This window comes from Podarcis tiliguerta, assembly GCF_965153285.1.
Source record: "Podarcis tiliguerta genome assembly, chromosome: 13".
Lineage (NCBI taxonomy): Eukaryota > Metazoa > Chordata > Lepidosauria > Squamata > Lacertidae > Podarcis > Podarcis tiliguerta.
In genome coordinates this window covers 36,472,475-36,491,139 of record NC_139546.1, presented here as the reverse complement: position 1 = coordinate 36,491,139, position 18,665 = coordinate 36,472,475, and the positions used below count along the sequence as shown (strand labels likewise).

At 42.6% G+C, this 18,665-nt stretch overlaps 1 protein-coding gene across 4 annotated transcripts in view; it reads right to left on the bottom strand.

Moving 5' to 3' along the window:
• NTN5 (netrin 5) overlaps positions 1–18,633 on the bottom strand; it is a 38,466-nt gene extending 19,833 nt beyond the window's left edge. The window contains exons 1-3 of one of the 4 annotated variants that reach the window (XM_083409246.1): positions 18,528–18,633; positions 17,366–17,476; positions 13,995–14,231 (exon numbers count right to left, since the gene is read on the bottom strand). The gene's annotated coding sequence lies outside the window, so the exon portion shown is untranslated. The other 3 variants (XM_083409244.1, XM_083409245.1, XM_083409247.1) reach the window with 3 other exon arrangements.
• Between the last annotated feature and the right edge of the window lie 32 nt (positions 18,634–18,665).

Below are 18,665 nucleotides of genomic sequence, written 5' to 3'. Positions count from 1 at the left end.
CCTCACATGTTTATTAGATTTTACACTTTGACACTTCTTTCGCATCCCAGAGGCCAGGTGGTTGGAGACATTGCCACCCCAGGAGGGGGTACGGGAAGCATAAATCATGGCTAAAAGCGGCTCCCCCCCCCCACTATCCACATGACTGCCACCCCCCTCCTCCACCCGTTCTTGTACACAGCCCTGGCTCTGTACTAATTCGTTACACATATGTTGCATCACCTTCTCCAAGCATGCAGGGTGTGATGGCTGACGGCTTCAGCTCACAAATAGATCCAGAGTAGAAGGTGCCATTAAGAAAAGTCTGTGGGGAAGGGAAGCTCCCTCAAAACTTTCCCAGCCTTTTAAACAGCATGGGTAGGGCTGAGGGGGCATACCCAGGGCCGGATTTAGGTTTGATGAGGCCCTAAGCTACTGAAGGTAATGGGGCCCTTTATATGTCCAGCTGTCCTTTGTCAACGACAAATTGTCTCTGCTTTTTGCGTTGAATATATGCTGTATGGTAATTTATGGACCTAATAAGTATCTAAAGCCATTTGCACATGTTGCCATGCAGAATGTAGGCACCCTATATATAGAAATGAGTAAAGCAGTGATATTTTAGGGAGCAGGCTAGCAGGCGGGGCCCATTACTTACATCGTAGGAGCCTACACAACACAAAACACTGTTGCTGTATGTGGGTTTTATTTTATTTGTTTTTTTTTTCTTATATTTTTGGAAATGTACATCAGTTTTTCCCCCTTTAATTTTTTTGGGGGCGCCCAAGAGAGTAGGGCCCTAAGCTATAGCTTGTTTAGCTTATATGTAAATCTGGATACCACATACCTTGCCTGCAGAAGGTCTCTGGAAGTTAAATATTCTCCATCTCTAGCTAGGGCTGGGAAAGACCCCCTGTCTGATTTTGCCCTGGCTGCTATCACAGCGCCTTCCAAATGTTCCTTGACTACAGCTTCCAACACTCCTGACCATTGGCCATTTTGGCTGGAGCTGATGGGAATTGTAGTTCTACATCTCTGAAGAACACCAAATTGAGGGCAGCAAGCTGAGGTGGCGCAAAATTGAGAGGATCCATAACTGATAAGATCCATTTGGAGGAGCCAAATTTGGCCTCACCCAAGGCGCCATATTACTAAAGATTACCAAAGTCCACCCCTGCACACCGGCTGCCCCAAACCAAGCTAAATGCACCAGCAGTCTGACTCCCTATGAGGCAGCTTTCAAGCCTGCTGATGCCTCCCTCTTTGGCGACATAAGCAATGGCAACTCATACTTTGAACACTTGAAACAGGGGAAGTGATTTTTCAAAAGTCACCACAATAATCACATCCATATATTTTAAAGCACTTGGCTGCCCTCAAAGAATCCTGGGAACTGTAGATTACCCTTCACAGAGCTATAATTCCCAGCACTCTTAACAAACCACAGCATTCAGGATTTTTCTTTGGGGGGGGGGGGAGAGACATGTATGGTGTGGAAGTTGTTTTAACATAATTCTTTTCTCCCCAGGTTAATCTTCAGGGTACCCAAGTACTCTGATGAAATTTGCTATGAAACCTCCTGTCTCCCCACCCTGATACCTTGCCTCCCGCTAAACCCGAAGTGGGGGGAAAGAACCTTTAAAGCTGCTGCTATGATATAGAAATAACCTGGCATGCCTCCTTCGGAGAGAAGAATTTCAATGTATTTCCTGGGCAATCTCCTTGTAGATTTCTATACAGTGGTACTGAAAACCTCACAGTGGGCTTTGGTGTGGTTTTTTGCTGCAACTCTATTAAAGCCAATCTATTCATCACCGCCACCTTTACAATAGCACTCTGTGTTGCATATTTGTAATGCAAAGAAACACAGCTTCTGCAGCTTCCCCGTGAAGCACTTTTCAGATTTTGTGCTCAGATTCCTATTATCATTCTAAAGAACTTTCTTTAACCTCTGTTGGGTCAATCAGCCTGAAAGCATCTATGTGAGCTAGGAGATTGCTATTTCCACAGGGCAACTGGGGTTGCTTCCATGTGCTGCTGAGGTCCTCTAGCGCTGCTAAGGCCCTGCATTTCTGCAATTACCTGGAAGTGGAAGCCGAACAGAAGTTCCACACATAATATATCCATAATATATATTATCCAGAAATGGCCTTCGCCATGACCAAGATCCTCTGATAATGTTCCCATTCAGCAAAGCTCCTTGGAATTGTTAATTAAAAGTTTCCTTCTTGTAGGTCCAGGCTATTTTATTGTTTCCTGATGGTGCAAGGGCTCCTTCCAGGCTACCAATATCTTCATGTAGGCTTCATTCACATACTAACTAATTCAAGTTAGGCAGTTAAAGTTGATTGGGAGTTGTCGTGCAAACAATTCTGCTTCCCCCCAAACCGGGTTTTTGGCAATAAAGTGATGAGGAAATTTTACCGCAAACTGTTGGGTAACAATCACTTGATGCAATGAAATCTAACTTTCCCACAAACAAATAAGAACAGCTGCACAATAAATAACTGATGCCACCTATCCCACCCCCAGTATTTTGTCTAAACAATCAGGAAGGAATACACAATAAACAGGTTGTCTGGAAACGGCTAATATGAGCGACCAGATTATATCTGCAAACAGGAACTGTCTAATTAAAGGTTGAGGCATTTTTAATAACCTCAATGTCAAGGGAGGGGGGGAGGGAGATGTTGATGTATTCATTTGCCATGCATGCCTTTGCAAAAACCAATCAAATATGTTTATTTTTTTAAAATAAATAAATAAATAAATTCAATGACACTTGCTTTGTTCAGACAAGACGGGGCTGGTTGTGCAATTGCCACGTTGAGCAAACATAGGAGGACAACACAGAAAACTCCAGAATTTCATTTGGGCTGATAATGACCTTGCCTGGATGCTCTGTGGAAAACTAGTCAGCACGGAATTGCAGTTTTGGAGAACAAGCCAGCAGGAGACCGAGAGCCACTTGCTCAAAGCCGTCTAGGAAGTCTCTGGAGGTCAAGCCCAACACACTGTCCATCAAACAACACCCGCTCTCAGTAACCATTCACAGCCCCTTGCCTTCTTTGGATGTTTTTCCAGTGGGGAGATATGGAGAATCCCCAAGATATGGGGATTTTGGCCACCCTCCCTTGCTCTTTCTGAGGCTTCCATGCTACCAGTTCACCCCGCCCCCCTCCCAGAAGAGCAAAATAAAAGCGTCTGTGGTTTTTCCAGGATTAGATGGATACATTATTTTGTCATGTGTCTTTACTTAAACAAACGTCAAGCAGCAGGGCTTCCTGTTGGCCCAAAGGCCAGCCTCTTCCCCTCTCCTGCTTTCTCCCAAGGCTTCGGCTCTCGTGTGACATCCTTTTCCATGATGTCAGCATTTTTGGCGTGAACTCCCCTCGTCTGAGGATATATGGTTCTTGGCTCCCAACGGCGTATCTCCGTTTCATCTCCTTTTGCTGATGCGCCAAATTAAACCCAGGAGGGGCCAAGTGTTGCCGGAAACAAGCCCCCGCTCTCGACAGGGTCAAGTAATACCTCAACGGGGGGAATGGCAATTTTCCAGCCATTGGATATCCAGCCCCTAACCTGGAACTAACTGACCACAGGCTGGGCCGCCTCCCCCATATTAAAAGCCTCACCTCTCTGCCCCCCCCCCCAGTTCCCCATCATGCTGGCACAAATACTTTCATTGCCTTCTAGTCAATTCAGGAGCTACCGTGCAGCGCTCTCCCCCCCCCCCACCAGATTTGGGAATCTAGGGTGCTTCCAAGACTGTCACTATTTTCAGGCGGGAATCACACGATACGATACAATACGATACAATACGATACGAATCTTTATAGTCATTGTCCCATACAGAACAACGAAATTGAAAAAATCTACACCAGACATTCAAAAACCAACAAGCCTACTATCCCAGCCTGGTTGACCCCCTAAAAACTCTGATACCCCATAATTAAATACAATATACTCCCATAGAGACTACCTTACACTGCGTTTAAAACCAAAATCGCATTTGGATAGAAACCGTTTCTCAGGCGGCTAGTCCTAGTCTTTCTAACCCTTTACCTTCTTCCAGGAGGCAGACATACCCAGGTTGTGTGGTTTAAGTTGCCTTGGTCTCTTGGGCAACAAACCTGCTCCCCCCTCCTCAAAAAAACAGACCAGTTGTGATAAGTGATGGAGAGATGCGGAAGAATAATTGCTTGAGGCAATATCTGCTAACCTCTCTGCAAATAAATCATAAGGAATGCTTAATAAAGCAGTCGATGCAAAACAAATCGGGCTGCACACTCCGGTCATCCTAAACAGCCCCACTCTGGTCTTGGTCACAGCCACCCTTTATAGGCGCACTCATTCTGTGGAACTGGCTCTGTTACAGGTGCAACATAATATTCATTCAGCATTTGTAAGAAGTTGGTCTTTCAGTGTGGAGGCACCCACCCTTAGGATCTCCCTGCTTGCTGATACCAGGCAGGCACCTTCACTGAACTCTTTTCAGCACCGGCTAAAAACACTGTTGTTTAGGCAGGCCTGTATAATGTTTGTATAGTCGTACCTTGGAAGTCGAACGGAATCTGTTCCGGAAGTCCATTCGACTTCCAAAGCATTCGGAAACCAAAGCGTGGCTTCCGATTGGCTGCAGAAGCCCCGTCGGACATTCGGCTTCCAAAAGAATGTTCAAAAACTGGAACACTCACTTCTGGGTTTTGATCGTTCAGGAGCTGACTTGTTCAGGAGCCAAGGCATTCAGGATCCAAGGTATGACTGTAGGTGTATATACACTATACAGTGGTACCTCTGGATATGAACGGGATCCGTTCCGGAGCCCCGTTCACATCCTGAAACGAATGCAACCCGCGTCTGCGCGTGCGCGGGTCGTGATTCGCCACTTCTGTGCATGCACGTGACATCATTTTGACCGTCTGCGCATGTGCAAGCGGCGCAACCCGGAAGTTACGCATTCCGTGACTTCCGGGTCGCCACGGAGTGTAACCCGAAAGCGCTCAACCTGAAGCAGTTTTTTACCAATAATGTGATTATTTTATACTTTTCGTAAACCGCCTTGAGGTTTTATTACAACCAAGCGGCATATAAATCTTTTGAAATTGTTAAAAGTAAAATAAATGTAAAACGCCTTTAAAGCATACGCCTTTCCTTCAAAGAATCCTGGGAACTGTAGTTTATTGAGGGTACTTGAAATAGCAGTTCTGTAAGCTACAGCTCCCAGAATTCTTTGGGAGGGTGTTTTAAATGTATGGCGTGGATACTTGCCAGAATCATAGTTTGAAGGTTCATCGGAGGCCATCAAGTTGAAAAGCCCCCCCCCCCCCCAACTGCTCAGAGCAGGATCTGCAATGCAGGATACAGTTGCAGCATTCCTGAATCCATCCCGCCCTGAGTCAAAATAGCTTGTTTCTTTAACAAAATAACCAGTTCCAGTCCTGATATTTTTATTTTTTATTTTAAAAACCTAATAGGTTGGTAAATTACTTGATTCTTGCAACCCTGGAGAGGTGGGGAATGTGATAAAGTGGCACCAGTAGGAATGGGAGAGAAATTTGATTCAGTTTGCATTTATAGGTAAACCTACCTAATTCTCACTTTCCAAACTAGATTGAGAACTAAAACACAGCCATTCTTTCAAATTCACCCATTTCTGAATGTTGCAATGGGGTTCTCCAGCCAAGTAACATGGACAGAAATGCATATACAGTGGTACCTCGGGTTACATACACTTCAGGTTACATATGCTTCAGGTTACAGACTCTGCTAACCCAGAATTAGTGCTTCAGGTTAAGAACTTTGCTTCAGGATGAGAACAGAAATCGCGTGGCGGCAGCGGGAGGCCCCATTAGCTAAAGTGGTGCTTCAGGTTAAGAACAGTTTCAGGTTAAGTACTTAACCCGAGGTACCACTGTACAGTCGTACCTTGGAAGTCGAACGGAATCCGTTCCGGAAGTCCATTTGACTTCCAAAACGTTCAGCAATCAAAGCGTGGCTTCTGATTGACTGCGGGAAGCTCCTGCAGCCAATCGGAAGCTGCAGAAGCCCCATAGGATGTTCGGCTTCCAAAAATAGTTCACAAACCAGAACAGTCACTTCTGGGTTTGCGGCGTTAGGGAGCCAAAATGTACGAGAACTGAGCTGTTTGAAAACCAAAGTATGGCTGTATTCGGGGAAGTTGCTTTGGAAAAAGTGTACAATAGGCAAAACTGCATACAAACATGTATGCCAGGAGAAATTCGCACTTGGGTGCTGATGAATTTTCTTGAGGGATTCGTAAAAAATATATAAATCACAAACTGATGTGGAAATGTAGAGAATGGAATTAAAGATGGGGGACATGAGGAACCAGGAAAACCCAAAACTGACGGATTCTATGCCCCTACCTTAGTTATGCCCTGCTAGTAGGAGTAGCCAGATGTTTGATTCATTTACAGAATTTATTTGCCCAGGTCTAATTGGAACCACCACCGGCCTCAGTAACTCCCTTAGACACTGATTAAATGATCAACTTAATCAGAGTCTCTTCCAAGCACGTCTGATTCTTTAAACAGTGTGGACCGCAGACAAGAGTCTGCAGCTATCCCACGGAGTTTCTGAATTACAACATGCTTTAGATTGGAATATCTGCACTTTACTTGACTTTCCTGGATTACAAAATGTTTCTCTGTCATTCCCAGAGCATGAGTCTCCCTGCAGAGTGTTTCTCTCAATAAAGGCTTGCATTTGCATTATATTCAAATCATATTGCAGCTGCTACTCTAAATGAACAAAGTATTTTATTAAAAAGAGGATTGCGACTAGTCCAGTGTGAACCTCCCCAAAAACAATAAAATTGTTTTCTGGAAGAGTAGCCACGTTCAGACTATTGCAGTAAAAACAACAAAGAGTCTTGTGGTGAACAGATTTATTATGGCAAAAGTTTTCATGAACCAGAATCCACTTCCTCAGATAACACTGAAATATAATCCTCAACACTTCAGACATTAGCATAAAGGCACGGTTAGATGATCTTGTGTCAAAGCAAGGGTCACCCCACGCTTCGCCTATTACTTTCCTCATTGCAGAAAGTCTGAACTTTGGGGGAAATAGAAGCATTCTAAATTAAGTGTCTCCTGCCAGAAATGAGGGAATGTTTGTTTCTTTGTTTGATGTATTTATATTCCACATTTCCCCCAAGTTGGGATTCACTTCTACACGTGTAAACTAAACATGTCATAACCATGGGAATTCAGTGAATGCCTGGGGCTGGAACGGGACTCCTTATTGGCGTAATTAAAAATGGAAAGCGTAATGCTGGTGGTCAACAAAAAAGGTTTAAAGACTCCCCCAAGGCAAACCTTTAAAAATGTAGTATAAACACCGACAATTGGGAAACACTGGCCTTCGAGCGATCCATCTGGAGAACAGCCTTTACCAAAGATGTCATGGACTTTGAAGACGCTCAAACTCAGGACGAAAGGGATAAACGTGTGAAGAGGAAGGCATGCTTGGCAAACCCTCATCATGATCAACTCCCATCCAGAAACCTATGTCCCCATTGTGGAAGGACATGTGGATCCAAAATTGGCCTCCACAGTCACTTACGGACTCACTGCTAAGACTGTGTTCATGGAAGACCATCTTACTCGGCCACAAGTGGTCGCCAAGGAAGAAGAAATTGTCTCATGAGCAGATAAGCACCGGGGCAGCTACAATTTTAGGTTAATTCATCCAAGGCAAAAAAGAGAGATGGGGGGGGCATCTGTTCTCATTCTGTTCTTTTTCTTTTTATCTTTGAACCTTTGACTCAGCAGATTTGTGGAAAACCACAGCTTGGCTTGAGAACATGTTCAAGATTTAGAAATGCCAACTGCCAGACGTTGTGGCACATGTATTTCAGGAAAGGGACAGTGTGAAAACCTTTGATGTGTCTAACATCTCAAAAATAAATCACCGTGCCCTTTTCTTGCTGTTTGGGGTCCAGGTTGAAGAGGGGGGGGCAAAAGTTTTTTTTTACTAACCAAGAAATGAAGATGTTACTCTGTCAATAATGATTTCAAAGGTAACCTAGGCTGCAATATAATGCCTATCTACTTGAGAGTAAGCCCTATTGAACTCATAGGAACATACATCTATCTGTACAGTGGTACCTCGGGTTAAGTACTTAATTCGTTGCGGAGGTCCGTACTTAACCTGAAACTGTTCTTAACCTGAAGCACCACTTTATCTAATGGGGCCTCCTGCTGCTGCTGTGCCGCTGGAACACAATTTCTGTTCTCATCCTGAAGCAAAGTTCTTAACCTGAAGCACTATTTCTGGGTTAGCAGAGTCTGTATCCTGAAGCGTATGTAACCTGAAGCGTATGTAACCCGAGGTACCACTGTATAGGGTTGCACTGCAAAATATGGGTTCCGTATTAGAGCCAGAGGAAGTGATAATGAAGTCCTGTATGGTGAACAGAAGACTAGGAAAACGAGAAGCTCAGAGAAACTGAAACTGACAGATTTCCCCCTCACCACTACATACCGGTAACTAACTTCATGGGCAACAAAAGAATTTACTTCCAGTAAAGCATAAGTAAGATTTTTCCGTTAATCAATTTCCAACTGAAAAACAAAAGGTCTGAAAATGGGGGAGGAAGCATTGCTAAAACGACACATTAAAAAACCCACCAAGGGCTCACCTTTTGCAGCACTTTCTAGGCAGAGATCCATGCCTTAAAGTGCCATGGCTGAGCACCTTTTTTGCCTCAGAGTTTTGCCTGCGAATTCCTGCTCTTTGACGTTCAATCGGAACAAACATCAGTTTGGGTTTTCAGTGGTAAAGAGCAGGTTTTCACGGGGAAAGCACCAGGGCAAAAAGAAAATTGCTCGGACATAGCGCTTTAAAGCAAAAACCTGTGCCAAGAAATGCAACACAAAACGAAGTCTGTATGAGACCCAAAGGTAAACAGAACACACTGCACCATTTAAAAAACATAAAAACTCTGTACTCCAACTATGTTTGTTTTTTTCCTAAAAAGACGGCTCCACTGCTGTTCGTCTTTAAATGTGAACTGAGTTGGATTTCTCCCTCTGCTCTGAGTAAAACTTTGTTGGAAGCAACACACAATGTTGTGTAGATGGGAGGCTGCACAAAAATTGCATGCATAAGCAGCAACAATCCCACACCAGTGGACACCCACCTTCTTATTCCAGACTATCTTTATTTTGGGGTAGAGACTTCAATCGCATAACTGGCAAATTCAGGATGCGCAATCCAAGCTGATTTATGCTGCTTGTTGGGGGAAAAGAATAAACACTTCTCCAAAAGACTGGACTTTCGGAATGGGAAAAATGGGTTGGAAAGCGTGGGATGACACTTGCTTTAATGCAAAGGCCGTCGAGCTGCCTGCCAAGCAGATAAGAGTGGGTGCTCATTAAATAGCCAACGCCATCTAATTTCCCTGCAAACACATCAGGACAAACGCTCTACAAAACAGGTAATCTGGAAGCACCCTAACTCTCTGCTCTAGTAAGAGCGTGTAGGATTGCAGCCGCCTTAGACTCCTTCAGTGCAGCAAGATAAAAGAACCTCTCTCTCCACTGAACAATAAATATTGTGATTGAGAGAGTTCTGTATTGTTGTTATAATGCAATTATTTTCAGTGTTACATTTCCGCGGTAATAGAAATGATTGATGATCGAAAGATCCCGGTAGCACAGAGAACAATCGGAATGTTTCAAATGGGTTTCCCCCCCACCCCCTCTTCCCAGACTCTCTGGCTACGTTTCGGGTTTTGTAGCTCTTCAATCTCTGCCTTTGGCTGGCAATCTCTGCTGCTATTGCATGCTGATTTGTTCCTCTAAATAATGGAAGGCCCGTTCTAGTGAAGTGTTGCACCTGTGACTAATTCTGAGAAAGTGCCTGTACGTAAGTACTGTCAAGGCCTTGGACCACGCTCAAGGAGAGCACCTCATTTCCCAAGGGTTTGCCAGTTGTATAAAACACTTCTATATTTTATACAAATTTCTAGTTGTATAAAATATTATTGGCAGTAATATTTCAAAATTCACTAACTGAGCAACGGGTCAAATTATTAGTGATTATAATGTTAATATAGGCCAGTATTCAATCAGGTTTCACTGAAGGGAGACCCACTGAAATGGATGGACCTAACTTGGCCATGTTTATTAATTTCAGTGGGTCTACTCTGAGCGATACTTAGTTGAATGCCATCCAAAATTGGCAACAATGGTTAAAAACGAAGTGACAGCAGTGGCAAATGTTTTCTCTTCCTTCTGTCCTGGGATTGCGTTCCAGCTTTTATCCCGAAACCAGAGAGCCAGAACCCATCAAAAGCGGAGCCCTCTGCTGAAATCCTATGCACAATTAACTTGGGAGCAAGCCCAGCCGAATATGGTGGGACTTACATCTGAGTAAGCTTGCATACGCTTGCCCTGTAAATCTCCCTTCTCTCTGAAATCCATTAGTCTTTTTTTTAAAAAAAATTCACTTTGTCTGGACTGTGCCCAGAATTTGTGAGTTTTCATCAGTGGTTTGCTTAGGATAATCTTTAAAGTATAATAATGTGTTTTTGTAGGGCAGGATAACATTTGTGGTCCCTCCACCTTACAAATTTTTAGAAAGATTCATGAGGTTGAGCATGCATGCTATAAAATATACAAAACAGGATCAGAAATATACTCTGGAAGATTAGTCATTTAGTTAAAAAACAGCAACCCTTCTTCCCCATCTGAAATGTATGGGTTTTAAATCCATGACAGATTATCCACTTGCTAAGCCTTTTAGGGGGAAGGGTTTTAAAAGAAAAACATACAAAATAAATCTTGAATGTACTGCCTACTGCTTTGCAATGCTGAGAAACTGAGAAAACACAGTTCCTTTTATTGTCGGGTGGTTAGGTAAAACTTGGCAGGGGACAGGAATAGCTGAAGACGGCAATCTGAAATATACCTTCTGAGAAACAAATCTCATGGAAATTCATGTGACATTTACAGGTAAATATGTTTAGAGCTGGGGTGGAAATAACAACCTTTCCTGAATATGTATGTAAATAAGGAAGCCAGGCGGCAGACCAATATGTCTGAAGGCTTGATTTCCTTTTTATTAACTTTTGTAGGGAGGAGGAAACCCAAGCCTAGCATGAACAACACAAACCCTCACCACTGCTTTTTCGGCACTTGAGAGCATGATATTGGTATCGACTGCACCTCTTACTGTCTAAAAGGGAAACAAAAATAAACACTGAAAATTGATTGCCCTTCTCACACCTCAACTTTAAGTGTGATAACACACACAAACAAGCAGACACAATGACTGACGATACAAGTTTCCTGTACTGTGGAGCAACAGATTTTCCATTGTTTATCTTCTGCATACGTTGAATGGAATACATACAGTACAGTATAGAAGTTTACAGTTCTTGGGGCCCAAAGAACATACATAATTCCACCTGCCACAGATTTACCAGGACCGTCTCTGTTCTCTCATACTTTTCCTTGGTCCTCGCAGCTCAAGGAGGATGTGGTTTATTCAATCAATTCCCCTTTGTAATCCATTCTGTTTAGAGCATTATTTTCTCCTACTGTACCAGTTTAAGAGGCACAGTTATTACCCTGGGATTGCTAAGCAGGCAAGAACATGCTGTTCCCATCCATAGGCCAAAAGAGCCACCAGCTACCATTCAAGCAAGTACAGCAAGAGGAGCATGGCTAGATCTGGGTCTAAATGCTCACCAAGGCACTTTCTTTGGCCTTGGTTAAATTGGTCTCCCTCTCCCTTCTACCTTTACCCTCCTCTCCGCTCCTCTTGTGTGACTGCCTTGTCTTTTTAGTTCATAAGTCGGATGGCAAGACCAGGTTCTCATTTCCCCTTTTTCTTTTCAATTGATGTAAACTGCTTCGGGAGATGACAATTGCCTGACAAGCAGGTTAAAAGAAAAATACAGTAAATAAATTAAACTGCCTGCTTTCTCATTGTGTCTAGTGGTTGGAGGGAATGCGCTGAATTTGTACCTAATACTCCAGCAGATCCTTCAAATACCCTCTCTAAGAACTTTGCCTGCATTTGCTAAACCTTGAAACGCTGCAGATAACGGTAGCGCTGGGAAGGGAAGCTATATTTACGATCCAAAGAAAAAGAATACAAATCTCACATGAGCAAGACATGAGCATTTCTAAGCTGTAGGAAAATACATGATTTGAAGGTTTCCTAAACAGTTTACTAGGGAATGCTGGCTGCCAGGCACCATGGAAGTATTATCATTTTGCCTTTCATTTTCAGCTCCAGTAGGATATTCCACCTAATATAATAAAAGTATATATATTTAATATTGGATGGGAATGTTGAAGTAAATCTTCAAGTTCACCCCAAGAGCCCCTGAATTGTGTATACATCTCCTAAACCCTTGCTTCATGATATTATTATTATTAGCAACAGAACAGTCATTTCTATAATTGTTCCTAGAATTGGAAGAATTTCTTAACTGCAGCATTTAAGCTGAAATCTTGTAAATGCTTGCTTGGGAATAAGCGCCACTTGGTAGGACGTACTCTAAGCATATATATATATGATTGCATTGGTAGTCTATCTGTCCTCTGTACCATTAAAAAACCCCAACCCCACCTGATATCATACACACTATGTAAGTTGCTGCTTACAAATGTGGAGTAGGAAATTTTACCCAAAATCGAATTGTACAAGTTATGAAGAAGAACCATTTCACAGCAATTCAATATCTGGTCAGCAAAGCAGTAATGTGGTGGTGTTTTAAACCCATTTTAATTTAAATGAGGTGAAACTTTACAATTTTAAAATGTATTTTTTCTTCAGTGCATTTTTAACAAACAGCATGTTAGTGAGAATCCGATGTCAGCAACAAGAAAACTTGCCTGCTCCAAGTTTGATTATGTTATGGCTGTGTAATGGATTTTCACCAAATTGTTAATGTAATCAAACTGAGTACAGATAGGTTAGATGAGATTCTCCTCCTCACCCTCAAAAACCGCAATGATTTCAAAACAAATTCTCTCCAAAGGCGCACGAAGTGTATAGCGGAAGCTACTGCATATATAAGTTGCAACCCCTGCATAACATGTAACGGCAAATATTTTTGTGTGTATTGAAGCAATATAGAATCCATTACACCGAAATTGGCTAGCTAACATCAACATAAAGCTGCCATAGCCAGAGCAATCGCTCACGCTAGCAGACTACTCAGCCCAGCTCCTGTTCATTTTGTGAGCTGCGGTGAATGTAATAAACTAACAAAACATTAAACGGAAGGTCATAATAATTTCAACATGTCACTTGGGACAACTCAAGATTTCCCCGGGATTTCAGGAAGACGGAGGGACAAGAGATGGAATATTTGCAAGTTTTGAGATTCAAACACTTGGGGGAACCCCCCCCCCAAAAAAAAAATACATTTCAGGAAACCTTAAAAAGCTCTCCTGGTTCTCCACAAAACTGTCACTCAGCCCAGGCATATAAACAACTAATGAGCCGCTAGCTACAACACCAGTCACATCTCCCGGCATCTATTACACATTTTATTACCAAAGGTCTGCTGTAACTATGGATATATTTAGCGATTTAAGCTCCGGCACATTAGCTGTCTCGATCGCTTGGCTAATCTCTGACTAATTTTCCTTGCCTGCGTCAGCTGAGATATTACGGCTTCATTTGGATAATGCTGCAATATAAACACTGCAGGCTTCTGGTGCCACACATCTCGATCTCCAATAACCGTATCCGCATTCTGTTGCATTTGCTAGCTGGGGTATTATCTACCTCCCATTATTCCACAAAACATCGGTAAGGCCGATATAATGCAGATAACATATCCACGCGAATGCTGCAGACTTTGCTGCCTTAAATATTTCTCTGATCGCATTTTTCGGGTTTGGCTGCGCATGCTGCTTGTGCTAGGATTTATCATGCATTAGGGAAAAGAATGCAGGGGGAGGGAACCCCTCAATGTGATACAATAACATAGTGACACAATACAGCGATGATAGCAAACCAACCTTTTTACCCCCCCGATTGCTTGTGTCTGGAGACCGCGTCCACCACTCTTCTCCACCGAGGTTCCTGGAATCTGATATCAGCTGGGCTGGAGTTTCTTAAAAATGAAACCTTCTTTGCTGGGAGTTTATGAGGAAGTTTGGCGAGTTTTACAAGCCCTTGGGTAAATGGCAGACGGTCGCCCCATGGAGTCAGATCGGATCCACCGATGGGGAAGGGGAAATAGAGCCTCCAATGATCTGTTGAAGCATTAATGAGCTATGCAAGCCTGGATGTTCAGGTTTCTCACCCAGGCCTGGAACCATGAGCCACTGGTGGTGAAAGAGCTTTCCAGAACTCTGGGGCTTTGATCTGTGGTTGCTACATTCCCTGATGGAACTGGACTGAGCGAGTGGGCTTCTGACAGTGATAAACAGTGTGTCAAGGAGGGGGGGGGGAAACGCCCCGAGAAGACAGATCCCCAAACACATGCGGACAGGTGGGCAGATGGCATAGGAGAGAGAATGACAAAGGGGAGCACAAGGCAAATGGATCCCTGCATTGCCACGAACCGTGAAATAAACCCAGGTTGGAGACATGTGAAAAAGTTGAGAGACAAAGAGAGTTATGCTCTCTTTCTCAGACAGACACATGACGGGATATGCGCTGGCTGGAAATGAAGCCGTGTGGACACTCCAAACCTTTGGCAGGCACAAGCAGTATCGAAAGCAGGATCGTATACGACCATCCCGATAGATCATGAGCGCAAACATCACAAATGTAATTAAAAAGGTCATCTGGGAGGGGCCTGATGGCTATGAGATGATGGCTATGGGAAGGGGGCATGGTGTAGCAACTCATCCAGCTTTTGCTGGAGAATGTGACTTTCCTCTCCCATCCCGCAGGTCAGGAAAGAGGAACTGCATAAAATGGGGGTTGCGGGGAGGAAGAGAGGTGGCATTACTGTGCCGGCTCACCTGGGACAACGGGAACACCATGGGAACGCCAAGGGTTGAATACCATGGGACTTACTGCTAAAGAAACATGCACTAAGGATGTAAGAAGGCATCATTTTCTGTTCCACCCTGTTTTTGCCACATTCAGCACTGTTTCTCTGCCACAGCCGTTTGCCTTCTGCCCAAAACTACATTGCCTCACTGTCCGCTGTGGTGGAATTATTTGAAGTCCGGTTTTTATTAATTTGAGGTGTGTAAGTCCAAATGACCATGTGCCATTTCAGGGGATGAGTGTACAGAGTAATGGGGTGGAGCTTCAAATTAGAAAAGGCACCGCCTTCAATCTGAAACTCCACTCCATCTTATATTTCCCTTCCCTGGAAAGGTACCTACCAACAGCCTCCAGGGTCATCTGGACTTACCTATATAAAATCATTTTTTAAAAAATCAAATTCACTATTTAAATGTACCCAGTGTTGCATAATCATAGTATGGTAAATTAGTATTTGGAACACAGTGGTGACAACCAAATAATTGCCTGTGGAGTTAATGAATTGCCAAATATAAAAGCCAATTTTTTAATGGGGACATTTACTTTCTAAGTAAGAAATGAGAGCAATATCTTAAATATTTTTCACACCGTTCAAGGGTACCTTTGGTCTGAAATCTCAAAATAAATAAATAAAATGCAATAGCGTCCAATATGAAGCTACATGAAAGCAGACCCAAAATATAGCACAAGTGAGAAAGACACACTTGCAAGCTTCAGTCCGCAGAGTAATTGAAGTCTGAACCACAGTTTCAATCCCTCACTGCCCCAGAACTGATTAAAAAACAGGACTGTCATAAATAGCTGTCGCAGCAGTCCATACAGAGACACACCAGTTCCATCCACCTATGCTAAAAAAGAAACCTGAAGCCCTGATCCCATGCATGTCCCTCTATAACAGCCTTTGCTGATCTGCTCTCCTGATGTTTTGGACTACAACTTCCATCAGCCCCAAGCAGCATGGCTGTGCTGGCTGACGCTGATTAGAGATGTCCAAAACACATAGAGGGCACAGGCTGGTGCATCCCGTTTTGCTGCTTGAAGTGAAACCGGAAGGTACCGTCACTCTGCTGATGCCACTGCTGTGTTGTGTGGCCTTGTATTGAAGCAGCAGTGGCAGTTTCTGGAGAAATCTCGCGGAAACTGCTACCATTGCTGCTTCTCTGGCAGTGGTGGTGGTGGCAGGGCAGGTGGAGCCTCACTCCGCCTCATGAACAGGCCAGCCCTGGGTTGGTGAATGCTGCTCTAAAATAATTGTCACTGGCTTCAGTGGGATTTACTCAAATTAGGGTGCAGAGGATTACATTCATACCTCAGATTCTACCTGACTTTTAGAAGACATCTGAAGGCAGCCCTGTATAGGGAAGTTTTTAATGTTTGAAGTTTTACTCTGTTTAATATTCTGTTGGGAGCCGCCCAGAGTGACTGGGGAAACCCGGCCAGATGGGCCGGCTATAAATTATCATTATCATTATTATTATCATTAGAGGTTTTCCTTCCATTTTGTATCCAAAGCAGATAGTTGTCATCAGGGATGCCTGAAGAATTATTGTACTGTACCTCCCAAGCTTTAATGAGTGGATCAGAAAATAGATATCCTTTGGATTTCCCACTTTCCCAAAGTTTACATTTGATTAAATATATGCGGAGTTTGCGAGAAAATCTATTTTGCAACATACATTTTCTGAGAAAACCTATTCAAGGATACAAATTTAGATTCATAATTAAATTGGGATTTTCATGCATCTTTTAAAAAATTCCAGATTAATGTGGAAATAACATGAAACAGATTTATGAATGAAAAGAGGCACAGGTATCACAGAACAAACATATTCAGAGATTTCAATCCCTAGTTGTCATATCCGAGAGAAATTGGTCCAGCTTTGCTTCTAGCAGCCACAGCAACAGGCAAGTGAAGTGGATAATTTCTGGCCGAGGTCAGTGCTGGAATACCTTGCTCTTCCATATAGCAAGAATGTAGAAACCTGTCGCCATCCAGATGCTGTTGGACTCCAACTCCCAGCAGCCCCAGCCAGCATGGCCAGTGGTCAGGGATGAAGGGAGTTGTAGTCCAACGTCTGGAGGGTCACATGCAATGCCTGTTCCAAAACATGACTTTATAATTGTTCTTTTTTTTTGTTAAAAAGACTTGTATGAATTTCCCGTCAGCCTCCTTGACTACAGTATTTTTCAGCTGAAAGACTGTAAGTTATCTTAAATAAACAATACTTGTGGGGGTTGAACTTGTTCGTTTTAAATCCAGTTTGCCTTTTTTAATCTGACAGTAATAGGGAAAATTAATCTTAAAGACCCCCAAAGCGAAATTTCCTTCCATCAAGTGGGAAAGAGGGAGAAATGCTACTCAATTTGCGTTTAAAGGTGAACTTACCTAATTCTCATGTTCCAAAACAATTCATGAACTGAACTGAAACAGCATCCTTCAACATTTAAACGCCTCCGGATTTTGCAACTCGGTTCTCCAGCCAAGTAACTGCATACCCTAGGGCAAAGTGAAAATAAATAAATATAAGTGAAAATAACATAGAAAAATGGAGTACATGATAGAGAATTGCTTTGCAATAATGTGCATATAAGGAGAAAAGCTTGTGAATTTTCACAAAGTGTGTTTGTGTGTGTGTGTGTGTGTGTGTGTGATATGAGAATATGGAGAACTAAATTTATTGTTGGAAAAATGAGAACCTGAAACTGACATTTTCCCACATTCCTAATACCAAGTGTCACTTTTGCTTATTAAATTGCTTACTAAAGTTATTAAACCCATCTTTTCAAATCCTTAAAAAAGAAACTATATTGAGATGTTGGTAATGCCCATTTAATTATTTGGTTTCATTCAGTAAATTTAAAATTAAATAATCAGTTAAACATATATAAGCAGCTGATAGCACAAGATAATACTTTATAGGGGAGAAAGTGAATTTGCAACCAGAAAAAAGCAGGAATTAAAAAAAAATACAGTACCACCTGAATAACAATGCAATATTAATCCTAAATGCACATGAGAAGAAGTCCCATAGTGGGGAGGGGTTATTTCAAAGTAAACATGTATAGGTTTGTGCTGAAACATACTATCAATTAAATAGCTGTTAGATCAATTAAAACTAAACTAGAAAGGGAGAGGGAAATGGCACAGAGGCCTTTGCAAATACTGTATAAGAAAAACTCACAAATAAGATGCTAATGATTAATCAGTGCTTTTTTCCTGTGGGGACGAAGGGGTACGCATACCCCTAAACTTTTTGTGAATCTACGTTTGGCGTTATTGAGGGGCAGTTTTTCAAAATGAGTAGGAAAATGAGAATACCCCCTAAACATTTTTTTAGAAAAAAAGCACTGCTTTTAATAATTAGGTTTGGGCCCAAGAAGCTATGTATGTTGTGCTTCTAATATTAATGCATAATTTGAGTTAATGGATTCACTAGAAATAAATCCCAACATACAATGATCTTCAGATGTTCTCATGCCTGGAATGTACAATTTAAGATCAAATTCTAAAACTATGCCCTGAGCTAAGTACAGTAATCTGGACTCACTGCATCGGGGTTGCCAACTTTCCAGCCGGCCTCTGCAGCTGTGCTTTTCACACAGTTGGTAAAGTTTATCCTGATGCTGAGAAAAAAGCTTCTTCTGCTGATTTCTACAAATCAAACTGGCGTCAAGGGCGCAGGAGC